Consider the following 13,825-nt stretch of genomic DNA (forward strand, 5'->3'; position numbering starts at 1 on the left):
ATATGGTTGTTTAAACTTATCTATTTACTGTGTTTGGTGGTTTAAATTTCATTTAATATTAAATTTATTATTTATATAATTATATTGTGTACTAGTGACTTTTCATGTAGCTTGAGCCGTTCAGTGCTCAATTTGTTTGATTTTCAGTCTCGGCAGTTCTGAATCCTGTTTGAAGTTCAGTTTGCAGGTTTTTTTGTATCCTATATGTTTTTCTTTAAAAAAGGATAGTAAGTAAGAAAAGAGCCATCAAAATCAGTGAATGAAATATTTGCTGAATTAAGAAATTTACAGTACACGTTTCACAAATTGATGAATTTTTTAAAGAATTGCATAATTTCTTCATTTTTAAAAAATTAACATTAGATTGGGGGTTTTTTGTACATATTGGGTACTTAGCATTTATGTTAATTTATAAAGAAAAGATGCATTGAAATTGATCTGCTAGTTTTTGTGTGAATGAATAACAAACAAACAAACGGACCTTCAGATTTGGGTAATGGTAGGAGGAAGGGGCAGGGAAGAAGGCATAGGATGCAAAGATGTCACTAACACTGAGCGAGTGTAACCGACCATAAAGTGGAAAACAGGTGAGAAGGAGATAAGCAGGTGAAATGGTGACTCTCACTCAGTATAGGGTAAAGAACAAAACACTTGTGCATTAATTTTTAACTTTGATTGTTAATAACTTAACTGAGAATGCTGTCAGAGCAAGGTAAATTGCATTTTATAGCAAATTTTTATGGGCTTTCAGAAAATCACTTCCACTCTGGTCGATTTTCTCACCATTTTTCGAGATATTCCTGAAAAATTGCAAAGATGCGCATTAAAATTTTGCTTAAGGAGGAGATGGGAGTAGCTTTTTAAACTGAAATTTAGATAACAATTTTTCTCTTGTTTGGAAGTATTAGTGTATTACATTTCATCACAATAGGAATAAAAATTTAGATCTGTATAAAAGACAATTAGACACAAAAACAATTCTTCTCTCTCTCTCTCTATATATATATATATATAGAGAGAGAGACATAAATAAGAGAGTCATAAATAAGACATATATATATATATATATATATATATATATATATATATAGAGAGAGAGAGAGAGAGAGAGAGAGAGAGAGAAGAATTGTTTTTGTGTCTAATTGTTTTTTATACATATATATATATATATATATATATATATACATACATACATACATTTACATGGAAGATTTCTATACATATAAAAAAAAAATTCTAAAATAAAATCCCTCGAATAAAACCCAGAAAAAAAAGGAAATCCACATAAACAGATTAAATATATATTTATGTAGAAGATTTTATCATACAATTTTCTCATCATCAAATATTGCATTTTCTTTTTCAGTTATATTCATTCAATGTTATTTGAATTCTACTGGCTACTTACTACTTGCAACCATTTGAAAAAATGCAACTTCAATGCAAATAAGTATTGTTTGGAAGGTGAACTAACTGTTGTTGCTTTGATAATATTTTCATTCATAAGTATTGTAAATTAGATGATGTATAAAATAATTATTTTTATTTTGCTAATAAAATTATTAAAATATTATATTTATTAATTTGCTGTTCACTGCCAAAATTATATAAGGTGGTTTTAAACTTCAATGACTGAATTTACTTTTCTAAGATTCATTTTTACAGTCATTAATTCTGTAAGAAGGCAGGAGCCATTTCACTTCTTTTGTTATATTTTAGGAACTTAAAGAAGGAGTATTATGTAATAATGTTCTGTGCCATTGTTAGTAACTGTCAGTTAAGCCTCTGTTCTGTAATGTATGCATTATTATTTCATATACCTTATTAATTATATTATTGTATTTGTTATTGAATGTTTTATTTACATATGAACTAAATTGGGTTTTTTTTTAATACATATCACTGCTGATCATATGTGCAGAATGCTTAATGAATGCTATGTGATCATATGTGAGTGAATGCCAAACTTGTACAGTATAATGTCAGAGCAAAGGTAAGGTTAAAACAATATAACATAATGTTTTCTAATTTTTTTATGCATTGTTTAAGTATTCATTTGTTATTTAATATTTAAAATATGTTTTTATATATTTATTCAGCATTAACAACTATCTGTTAGAGGTCAGCAGTGTTATAATTGATAGTATCAGATATTTTTTTAATTTAGTAAAAAGCAGTAATTTTTTTATATTTTTATTTTGTTATATCATGTACACATCAGAAAATTCAAATAAAAATGGTATTGTGAATGAGACAGGGTATTTAATATGAAATTAATTACCAAAATTTGGCAGATAAGGCAGAAAATTACTATAGTGTTTTTCTGTATAGTAATATTTTCATTTTTTTATGCATACAACATAGATGTAAATTTTATATAGTTACTAATGCACTTTTTCTTTCTTCAATTAGTTGTATTGATGATTAGCTTCTTGTTTTCGAACAATTGTCCATAACACAGTTCGGATAAACGGGATTGTAATTGTTTTCCTTTTTTTTTCTTTTTAGTACAAAGAAATTTGTCATTAGAATTAAATAGGTGATTCATAAGAATTTTTTTTTTTTTTTTTTACTATTATTTTATGTTTGAATTATATTCTTGGTGGGCTGCAGGATTAAACTGCATAAAAGTATGTATAAATTTTTAGAACTAGTACCTGAGTGTGAAATAATATGACAAAACATAAGAAATCACACAAAGAAAAAAGTTATGTATTGAAATTAATATTTGTTAAACTAAACTAATAAATTTATTTTAATTAAATTTGTTATTTATTTCTTTATTAGTTATTAATATTTCTAATAATAATTCTTTTAAAAGTTATTCATCATGAAAACAAATGGTAATACTGATTATTGTTATCCCATAGATTATAGATCCATTGTTATTTTTTTTAATTATTGTTTTAAATAAGTAACAGATCAGTTTTATTGTAATAGTGCTTGTTTTGTGCTTATTCTAAGTATTTGAACTTATCTGTTCAGTCCTATATTGAAATTAATTTCTTTTAACTTATTATTAAAAGAATCAATACTCTTCATTTAAAGGTAAAATGTATGTTTTTATTAGTTTAGATCTTTATTTCTATTACAATAGAAAACGCTACTTACAAATGCATCAACTGACATATGACTATGGTGTATATATATATAGATAAAACCATGTGTTTTATTATTGGTTTTATATATATATATATAAAACACACTTGGATTTTCTCATTTTTGATCATGATAGTAATGTAGAATTCTAATAGGCTGACAGGGTCAAGACTTGGGAAATGCTCGACAATGAAAATTCCTATTACACTAGACATAATTTCAAATTGTGCAGATTAATTTAGTATTAAGAAAATATTTCCAATTTTTCATGTTCATGTTTATTTACAACTATCATTACTTCAGTATCAAATTTTTTTGTCTAGTTTTCTCTGTAACTGTTCCTTTTATTTTTGATACTGAAAACTGTATCACATAAATTAAATTCAGTAATTACATACATTTCAGTTTTCAATTTTTACAAGCTGTTATGATATGCAATTTTTTATAAATATTTATTGTAACTTTTTTTAATATAACTGTTTACATTAGATATTGCTCTTTTTAAATTATAGGAATATAAAAAGCATATAACAGATATTTTAATGTAATGCAGCAGTGTCTAAATTATATTTCATGAACTTTTTCTTATTGGATAATTTTAAAAAGTTAACAGTATATCGTAACTGAATGGATTGATTAGCAAGAGAGGTAAACATAACAAAGCATGTTAGAGGAAGTAGTATAAAAACTTATGCAGAATGCAGAAGTGTGTCAATAAAACTGAAAAGAATCAGAAACATGAATAACTTTATTTCACTATATATATATCACTCAGGCTTGGCATTTTTCTCACATTTTAGTTTCCATAATAAAAAAATGAAGACAACTATTACAATAGGCTGATATCCCAACAACAACTACAATGCTTATATGAATGAATAAATAACACAGTTTAACTCTGATAACTTTTAGGAACTTTATTAATCATGGCTTGGGTTGTTAAAATTGTATCCTATCTTTGTGGGTTAATACTTTATTTAGATGTTTCAGCTCTAAATCCTCATTTTATTAAGCTTTACCCTATTATAATGCAAATTTCTATATTTGTAAATCTAAGTCATTTTTATCTACATGTTTCATAAAATCAACACTTCCACCATTCCTTTTGTTTATGTCTTGCTGGTCAATTACTCATTTCATTCAGTATGATTTATGATACTTTTCTCGAATAAATAATGCCAATGACATTTTACTTTTAGAATCTTTAATTCATTAAAAAACTTTTATGGTTGTAAAAGTTACTGTATAATAATTATTCTTTATAAAATTAAAGAAAAGTTTAAAAAATTGAGCAACTTATTAGTGAACAACATCATAATATGTCTCAGTTATTTGCATGATACAGTCATTTCTTTGCTACACACTACTAGAATGTAATACGAGAAAATTCTCTTCAGATCCTTACTGTTGTACTGAACACAATCAGTTGTTTTGTCAGCTATATTGACATTTGTCTTTATAGACTATAATATCTTTGTATAATTTTTTATTGATAAATTCTTGTTTAGTGTAAGGAATGCCTTACTATAATATTTCATATCTTTAAAATAAACATTTTAATAATAAAAAAATAATTTAATTTATATTACTTTGTCATCCATCATTCAACAGTGCCATAAAATATTGTGTTAGTTCTGTTTTTATTATAAGTATTAATAATTAAGTTTTTTGTTATTAAATATTCTTAAATGTATAATTTAAATGCTGCATGGTATTTTTATAAATAGATGTACTTCAGTTAATTGTGATAAAAATTATGTATTCATGTGAGCATTGTTAAAATCTTTTTCTCATCCATTAAAGTTAAACAATTATTACAAATGACAGTGTTTTACAACAGTGTACTATTTTAAGAAAGTTTGTTTATTTTTAAAATGTCTACCCTATAATAAAAAATTTTGGTTGTAGAAAATAAGACACCAAGTTACATAACAAAAGTTTTTAATTTTTCATGTACAGTATCATGCCTTATATAATTTATTTATAAATACACATGAGTACCATTTTTTTTCTTTTTAGTAATTATTAATGTGTTCACAATAATGTAGGATAATAAATATACTGCCTATGTTTATTTTTTTAAATGCATACCAGTATTAATGTAATTAATTTTAATTACATTTTATTTTCACATCGTTGTAAATAATAATAATTATTATTATTATTGAGTGATAACTTATAGAAACTGTGTACATATATGTAATGTACAATAATATTGTATTATTGTTGTTTACTGTGAGATTTTGTTATTTAGATTATGTTGAATCTTGTATACTGTATTTATTTTAATTAATATAAAATAAATTTTACTTAACTTGTTTTTATTTACTTTTTGTTGTTCATATGTTAAACAAATTTGCTGAAGTGCAGGTAATGCACTTACCTGCACTATGACCCATATTAAGTTGAGCAAATGTGAAATTGCTGTTTGAGCATATTCCATTACTTTGTACCAGCTGAATGACCTTGAAAGGTTACAGTTTATATATATCCAACTGTAAACATGCATTTACTTCCTATTTCTATTACATTCTTTATTGGTTCAATAATAGTTTTTAATTTTAAATAAAAAGATGTTTGTATGTTCTGGAATTCATGTGTTCTTGGGTTAATTTGTAATATTTTTTTATTATTAATGATTTCTGCATTTATAATTATCCTAGAATGCTAAACTTTTATAAAATTTATGAAACAGAATTTTGTTCTGACTGTACCAAACCTGTGAGCAATATTAAAATTTCTTCTATCCAGTAATCTTCCCCTCTCTCTTATTTAAACTCAGTCTAAGTTAAATCATTGTTCTTGATACCTTTTTCTTTGAATACAGTGATCATTTTATGAATATTTGGTTATCTAATTACTTTACCCATATGGTCATTATTTCATTATTTGAATTAATTTTTTTTTAATTTATTGCTCTTTAAAAGTGTTAATAAGAAGTAAGTTTATTATATAAAAGGGAAACCTGTACATATGTTGCTGTAAAAAAGAGAAAACGGTGAAAACGTTTTGTACAAGTTCTGATAAATATAATGCAATGAACAAGAAGCATTGAGTGTGTTTCTTCTGATGCTATTAAACATTTTGCAGCAAGTCTCCAAAAAATTGTTTAAAAAACAGTAGAAAATCACTTATCAAAATATGTTCATCCTCAATTATAAAAAAAATTGTTTTTTAATGAATTTTTTTTTATGTTAAACAGTAATTAACATTTCGGTGGTAACTGATTATATTATCTGGATTAACACACTTAATAATATTTTAAATATTATCTGTATATAAGTTTAATAGCAATAGAGAAAGAATACATTCTTGTCTCACTTGGTTCCATCTTAGAGCTTTCTTTTCTTGTTCTTTACTTTAATCAAAGTTACTTGATTCTTTATATATACAGTAACTTCTTCGTTTATATTTCACTCTATAACTTAACATTACTTACAATTTGAAATATCTTATTACATTTTGCATTATCAGATATTTTATCCACTTTTAAAGCGCTGTGAAAGTACTTTTCGTTTCTATAGTCTGTTTTCTAAAAATAAAAAGTAAGAGGAATGAGAGAAAAATTTATTTAGAAATTTCACTTGTAGTTTTCCATTATTTTCAGCTGCAGGATACACAAAATTAAAACATGCTAAGTTTAACTTCCTTTTTAATCTGTATTAAAGAGTATCCAGTTGTTTCCATCAACAACTACTGGATTGTCAGGTTTTAGCTGGATTTCACACTTATCGGGCCTCTGTTAAGTTTTAAGAACCATTACTTAATTAGCCACTCCACATATAACAATCTGTTTTAATAGTACCTATGATATAAATAATCTTCTTGTCAGACATGAGAATAACAAGGTCCCTCACCAAGGTTCTTTACACAAAGTTTGATGGTTTCCAAAAGGAAGTTAAAAACAACAAAAGTTGTTATTTTATTATAATAAAAAAAAATTAACAATTAAATAGTTATAATAGTTTATTATAATTAAAAAAAAGATAATTACATAAATATTTCATAACAAGGGATTTTCTTCTTTCCAAATAATTGTCATTAACCATTATTTACTATAAGGAAAAAACTGGTTTAACAATACTTCTTTAGTAGAAGAATTATTTACACGACTATTAAGATCGATTTGAATATTAAAAAATGAGGATATTTAAAAATTACTTTAGAAGAATGAGAATGTTTGAAAATGTTTTCTTTTATGTAAGCAAAAAACATGCGCAATTAAAATATCAAAATCCAAACTTGATGCAGAATCCACTCGTTACCTCTGGAGCTTATTTTTATTTTTTCAAAAAATTTAACGATTTAATAATAAAATAAATGGCAATACGTATAATTCACATCCACATATACATAATAAGCTAAACCTAGAATTTTGTAATCTTGATTTTTAGGATAAAAAATATTTGAAAATGTCAATAAACAAAAAAACTGGAATGGAGTTCATAGTTATTCGAGTGATATTTTAAGAAATTGTATCATTTTTAAAAATGTATAAAAATTAGCCAGCACTGATTTCACAAGCCACACTAATAAAGAGTAGGGTTTGTGGTATTAGTTATTCTTATTTGAACCTTTCTTATGCCCAGAAAATTACCATTTTATATATAGTTGTTGAACTGAAAAGTTAGATGTGTAGAATAAGACTTAATACTTCAGTATGACTGGTATTCAGCCATCAAACTTAATGTGAATAATTAATTAATAAACAAAAAATAGTTTCACTAAAAAAGTTCTTGAAAAATGTAAGTTTACTGCTAACGTTAATTTCTTATTATTTTTTGGCTTTTCAGTTAATTTACTTGTTTTTTTTTTTTTTAATAAGATATCCATATAATGTAATAATAAATATAATGTCAGTTCAAATGCAAATCTACTTTTCCATAGAGTTGAATCTCAGGTCCATAAAGGTATGCTACAGAACTAGCAGCAAAAGAGTGCCATCGAGGAATGACAAGAAAAAACTGGCTAAACATAAGAAAGACACACTGAAAATAGGAAAAAGGAGGAAAGAAAGAACAATAAACATAGGAAAAAAAGGAACTGTTGAAATGTCCTACATTTCTTCCAAATGTTGGAATAATTTTCTGAGGAGTTGGATGAAAATGAGAGGAGAATGAAAAAGAAATTGCTGTATAATATAGTTAGGTGTATCAGAAAGGATAGGTTAGGCTAAATTTCAGTTAAGAGGTAGAAGTGGAATCATATTGACTTTCTTAGCAGATAAATGAGTCAAAAGTAAGTAGTGAAGGTACTTTGAAAAGTTACAGTGGATGGAGGAGAGAGAAGTAATTTAAGAATTTGAGATAAAAACTGGAAGTAAGAAAATTAAATTAGCAGAAATAGAGGAAGCCAAAAAGAGAGAGTGACTACATCGGTATGGAATATCAAAGCTGTTGAACATGTAGAAATGTATCAGTGGTTAGTTAGAGTTCTTAAGACTGCATCAAGAGAGAAAGTCATTTTTTTTTTTTTTGGGGTGAAAAACGCCTGTCCGTTATCATCGCCCGTAATTTTCTTATAAAAAGGTAAAATAACACTGAAATAATAAAACTAATATAAATTATATAATAAAAAATTTATTAAAACAAAAGTTAAAAAAGTGAAATAAAACTCAAAATTAATATCGCAAACGGAGTCTTTAAAATATAAAAGTTAAAATAATAGAAAAAGGAAACTATATAAAATTTAACTAATTTCGATAGGGATTGCAAAAGGCTCCCTACTCGGATAATAAAATTAAAGACATAGAACCAAAAAATCAAAATTGAAAGTAAAGGAAAAAAATTATCAAAACTCTTCTAGAATAAAATATATATGATAATATTACATTTTTTGCAGTAATCTAGTACTACACAAAAACAGAAACATCCGGTTCAAAATTTCATTATCATTGTACAAGATACCACGGATGTTTCTGGGTAGATTAAATTTATGACGCAATGCTGCATAACATATGCGGTCTATGAGAATGTGGTGCACAGTCATGCGGCAGTTGCATCATGTGCATAGGGGTGCGTGTCCTCCTGACATTAGGTACTCGTGTGTGATCCTCGTATGTCCTATCCGTAATCGGCAGAGGACTACATTTTCACGACGAGTTTTTCTGCAAGAGGAGTCCCATGGCAACACTGAATCTTTAATCCGTCGGAGTTTATTATCAACTGTAGTCGCCCAGTTACTTTGGCACCTTGCTCTCAGTGATTGTTTTACACGAATAATAAAATCAAAGGTAGTAACTCGAGTGTTGAAAGGCGGTTGAATACACGCATTTTTGGCAGCATAATCTGCTTGTTCATTACCTGGAATCCCTACGTGGCTAGGGACCCAGCAAAAACTTACTTCTGTGTTGCGATTACTCAACTCAGCGATTGCATTGTAAATTTCAATGACGACAGATTGTTTGGAATAAAAATTTTCTAACGCCTGGAGAGCACTACACGAGTCACTGCAAATAAGAATGTTTCTATATTTAGGGTTAATGATATTTAGAGCCTTATTTATAGGGAGTAGTTTAGCGGTGAACACACTCGTAATACCAGGTAGGCCAAACATATAAGTTCTTTCATTGACAACAAAATCACAACCAACGGTATCGTCTTGTTTCGATCCATCAGTGTATATCACCGCGCCTGGGTTCGTCTTGGTGAGAACACACTGAAACATTTGCCGGAAACAGTAGGTGGTGTTGATTGTTTATCGTATGTCCTAAGGTCAAATATAAAATTTACAAGGTTTATTCTCCACGGAGGATATGAGCATGGACATGACGGAGTGTTAACATTTATATGCTACAGCAGTCGTCGGGTACGGACACCTACCGATGCAGTGGAGCGTGGACGGTCCTCATACTTTCTTAAATTAGGATTTCTAAGAACTGGGTCAAAAGCCGGGTGATTTGGCTGTCCTTTGAGACTGGCAAAATAAGATAACAAAAGCTGGTCTCGTCTATCCCAAAGTGATGGTTCGCAAGTAAGCTTGCGATAGGGCTTTATCTAAACGCACCTGTGGCAAGCCAAAGTAAAGCATGATGTATACAGTCCGGCATTTTAAGGACGGTTTGACGAGCTGAAGAGTAGGCAACACAACCATAATCTAAACGGGAACGAACAAGGGAATAGTAAAAACGTAACATACATGACCGATCGGCTCCCCAATTGGTGTTACTAAGTACCCGCATCATATCTAAAAGTTTGGAACATTTTGTCCTTAATTCCTTTATATGTTTGACCCAAGTAAGACGGCTATCAAAAAACAAACCTAGAAACTTGACGTTAGGAGAGATAGCAGTAAGCTCTCTGTTCAGAAAAACTTGCGAAATAGAAGGGTTTCGTAGCCGAGAAAAGAATACACATTTCGTTTTGTCGGATGAAAATGTGAAACCAGTAGTCCTGGACCAAGCCTCAAGGTGAGATGTAGTATTCTGTAGTAGTCGCTCTGCAGTGGACGTTGAACAGCTCGCAATGTAAATAAGAAAATGAGACAGGAGCCTGCACACAATTGGTAATATTGTTTATGGCTACAGAAAATAAGATGGCAATAATAAAATACCTTGAGGTACTCCATTCTCCAAGACTACACTATCTGAAAGTGAATCATCTACATGAACACGAAACGTTCGGTGATTTAAGAATCCCCGGATAATAGCAAGCATATTGCTCTTGATTCCCCATCTCTTGAGGGTGTTAAGAATACCACATCACCAGGCTGTGTCGTACGCCTTTTTTATATCAAAGAAGATAGCAATGAGGTACTGGCGGTTTAGGAAGGCGTTTTGTATGGCTGTTTCCATTGACACTAAATGGTCAATGGAAGATCATCCCTGTTGGAAACCACACTGTTTCGAAGATAGAAAGCCATGTTTCTACCAAGTACCATGCAAGCCTGCGGTTTACCATTCTCTCCATTATTTTACACAACACGCTTGTTAAAAAGAAATAGGGTGGTAGCTTGAGGGATCGGTTTTATAATAAATGCTTCTGACCAGCCAAGCAGAAAGACTTGTTCGAAGAATAAACCATTGTATATATTCAAAAGATGTTGTAGTGCTGAGTTAGGAAGGTATGAAAGCATACCAAGGCAAATGTTGTCAGGTCCAGGGGAAGTGTCACGTGAGTTCTTAAGTGCGTGTAATAATTCTTTAAATACGAATGGAGTGTTCAGTTCACCAACTGAATCACCAATGTTTAACGACAAGACAATATTTCTATCTGTACTTTGTACCTCTGAAAATTGTTATTAGATGATGAATTGAGAGACACCGAGCGGAAAGATTTTTCTAAAGTATTTGCTACAGCCGAAGATGATGAAAGGAGTTCTCCTTCATCAATGAGACCAAGAATAGATTGTCTTGGTGATCTGAAAATTGCATCGACATTTTTCCACACAGTAGACGTGGGAGTAGTACGTGAAATGGTGTTGATGTATTTCATCCATGAATTCCTCTTAGCGTTCAAGAAGACCCGACGGCATACCACTCTAGCCCTGTAGTACAAATTTAGATGTTCAGTTGTAGGTCTATTATTAAATTTGCGTAGTGCTTGCCGTCGATTCTTAATAGCACATTTGCAATCATCATTCCACCATGGAACGGAAGGACGTTTAGGATTACCCAATGTTTGTGGGATATAGTATGTGAAATAGTATCATGGATGTAAAAGTGGAACATTGCTCAAGGATTTTCGCACCATCGTCATACTGTAATTGGAAGGCTTTATGATATTTATCTCAGTCCGCCCTTTCAACAATCCACTTCCATGGCCTTCTCTTAACCTCATGGTCCACACTGAAAATAATAATTGGTTTGTGGTCACTGCTGTGAAAGTCATCACAAACAGACCAATCAAGATGAGGGAGTAAATTCGGTGAGCATACAGAGAGATCGATGTTAGACATAGTACCAGATGATAAAGACATGAATGTGTGAGATCCATTATTCAGCAAACAAAGGTCTAACACACTGTGTACTATACTTCCTCGAGTGGATCAGAAGGTCGAGCCCCAGAAAACATGGTGGGTATTGAAGAGAGAAAGTCATGCCAAGCAAAAGGTCATTAGGGAAAATTTTAGCTGGTAGAATCAGAAAGTGGTGAAGTAATAATTTCTGAAAAAAAAATATAAATTTCAAAGTAATAGATCTATGTTGACTTATATACAGTATGGATTACTGAGGTAAAAGAGATGAGAATTTAATTAAGATTTAGTAGTGTTTTAAATATTCTGAAGGCACACATATAACAAAAGAAGAGAGAAAAGGGTTTAAACTAAGGAAAGAGAAGAGAAGAGTAAAAATGAAAAGTATGTAATCGTAAAATTTCATTTCATTCATAACTTTTGATATTTTTTCATAATTTCTTTTTGTTATTGAATTACTATATATTGTAAAAGATTGTTTTACAACAATCCGAGGTTAAAAATTATTAATAAATCAGTATATATAAATTTAAAAAAATAAAGGAGATGAAGACTGATTCGAACCAATGTGTTTCCCCTTCTAAGATCCAACTATTTCAATCATTAAAATTTCATTTGGCCATAACGCTGGAACCAATGAAAACAAGTACCATTTTTGACATATCATTGAAAAGCTCTCAATGAGGGCTTATTGTAGTTAAGAAAAAGTTTTAAATCTAAATTTTTTAGATTTTGGACCCTTGGTTCAGTCAATTGCAGTCAAAAAAGGAGGTGCACAACTAGATGTTACAACAGTCCTAAATCAAAAATTTCATTATCCTACGGCTAATCGTTTTTGAGTTATGTGAAGTACATACAGACATCATGCTGAAACTAGTCAAAATGGATATTTCTGTGGAAATCTGAAAACTGAAATTTTTCACGATCACAATTCTTCCTTTACTTCGTACAAGGAAGTAGAAAGAGTATTGTTCACATTTAAGTTCTCATCAGTGTAATTATGTGATTTACTGTTATATTTCAAAATTATTCTGCTAGATAGGAAGTTTTGGAAATTTGATTGTAAAATGTTGTGTATTCTTATAATTATTTTAGTGAAACTAAGAAAAATGAATTAGTCATCATATAATCTTCATTCATTTTAGTTTTCTCTGTGTAAATGTTAATACATTATCTAACTCTAGGGTCAACTGGAAAGTGGGATTAATGGACTACTAACTTATATAACTAAAATTACTTATTTCATCGTATATAATGACTTATTGACTTTTCTTTCTATGATTAATTCACCACATTAACTCAAAACTTGTGCCATGAGAATATGAAATGGAAATTTTATAGGTTATGGAAAGTATCATACCTGACTGGGATTTAAACCTGGATGTGGATGAAACATTGAGACACTACCACTTTAACATGGAGGTTGGCAATTTTACTAAATAGCTTGTAGTATATATATATATATATATATATATATATACATTATACAAAAATGATAATAATTACATGATATTTTATAATAATTAAAGTGTATATAATATTATACAGTAATATAATAATGAAAGAAATTATTAATAATAAGTTGAAAAGAAAGAATTATTTTTTTTTTTTGTCTTCAGTCATTTGACTGGTTTGATGTAGCTCTCCAAGATTCCCTATCTAGTGCTAGTCGTTTCATTTCAGTATACCCGTATACCCTCTACATCCTACATCCCCAACAATTTGTTTTACATATTCCAAACGTGGCCTGCTTACACAATTTTTCCCTTCTACCTGTCCTTCCAATATTAAAGCGACTATTCCAGGATGCCTT

The 13,825-nt window shown here is 29.2% G+C and overlaps 1 protein-coding gene across 1 annotated transcript in view; it reads left to right on the forward strand.

Moving 5' to 3' along the window:
• Swim (Secreted Wg-interacting molecule) overlaps window positions 1-5,423 on the forward strand; it is a 183,527-nt gene extending 178,104 nt beyond the window's left edge. Inside the window, exon 9 of the mRNA XM_075353662.1 lies at window positions 1,367-5,423. The gene's annotated coding sequence lies outside the window, so the exon portion shown is untranslated. The remainder of the gene's footprint in view (window positions 1-1,366) is intronic.
• The last annotated feature ends 8,402 nt before the right edge of the window (window positions 5,424-13,825 follow it).

Source organism: Lycorma delicatula, chromosome 1, assembly GCF_047948215.1.
Source record: "Lycorma delicatula isolate Av1 chromosome 1, ASM4794821v1, whole genome shotgun sequence".
Taxonomy (NCBI): Eukaryota; Metazoa; Arthropoda; class Insecta; order Hemiptera; family Fulgoridae; genus Lycorma; species Lycorma delicatula.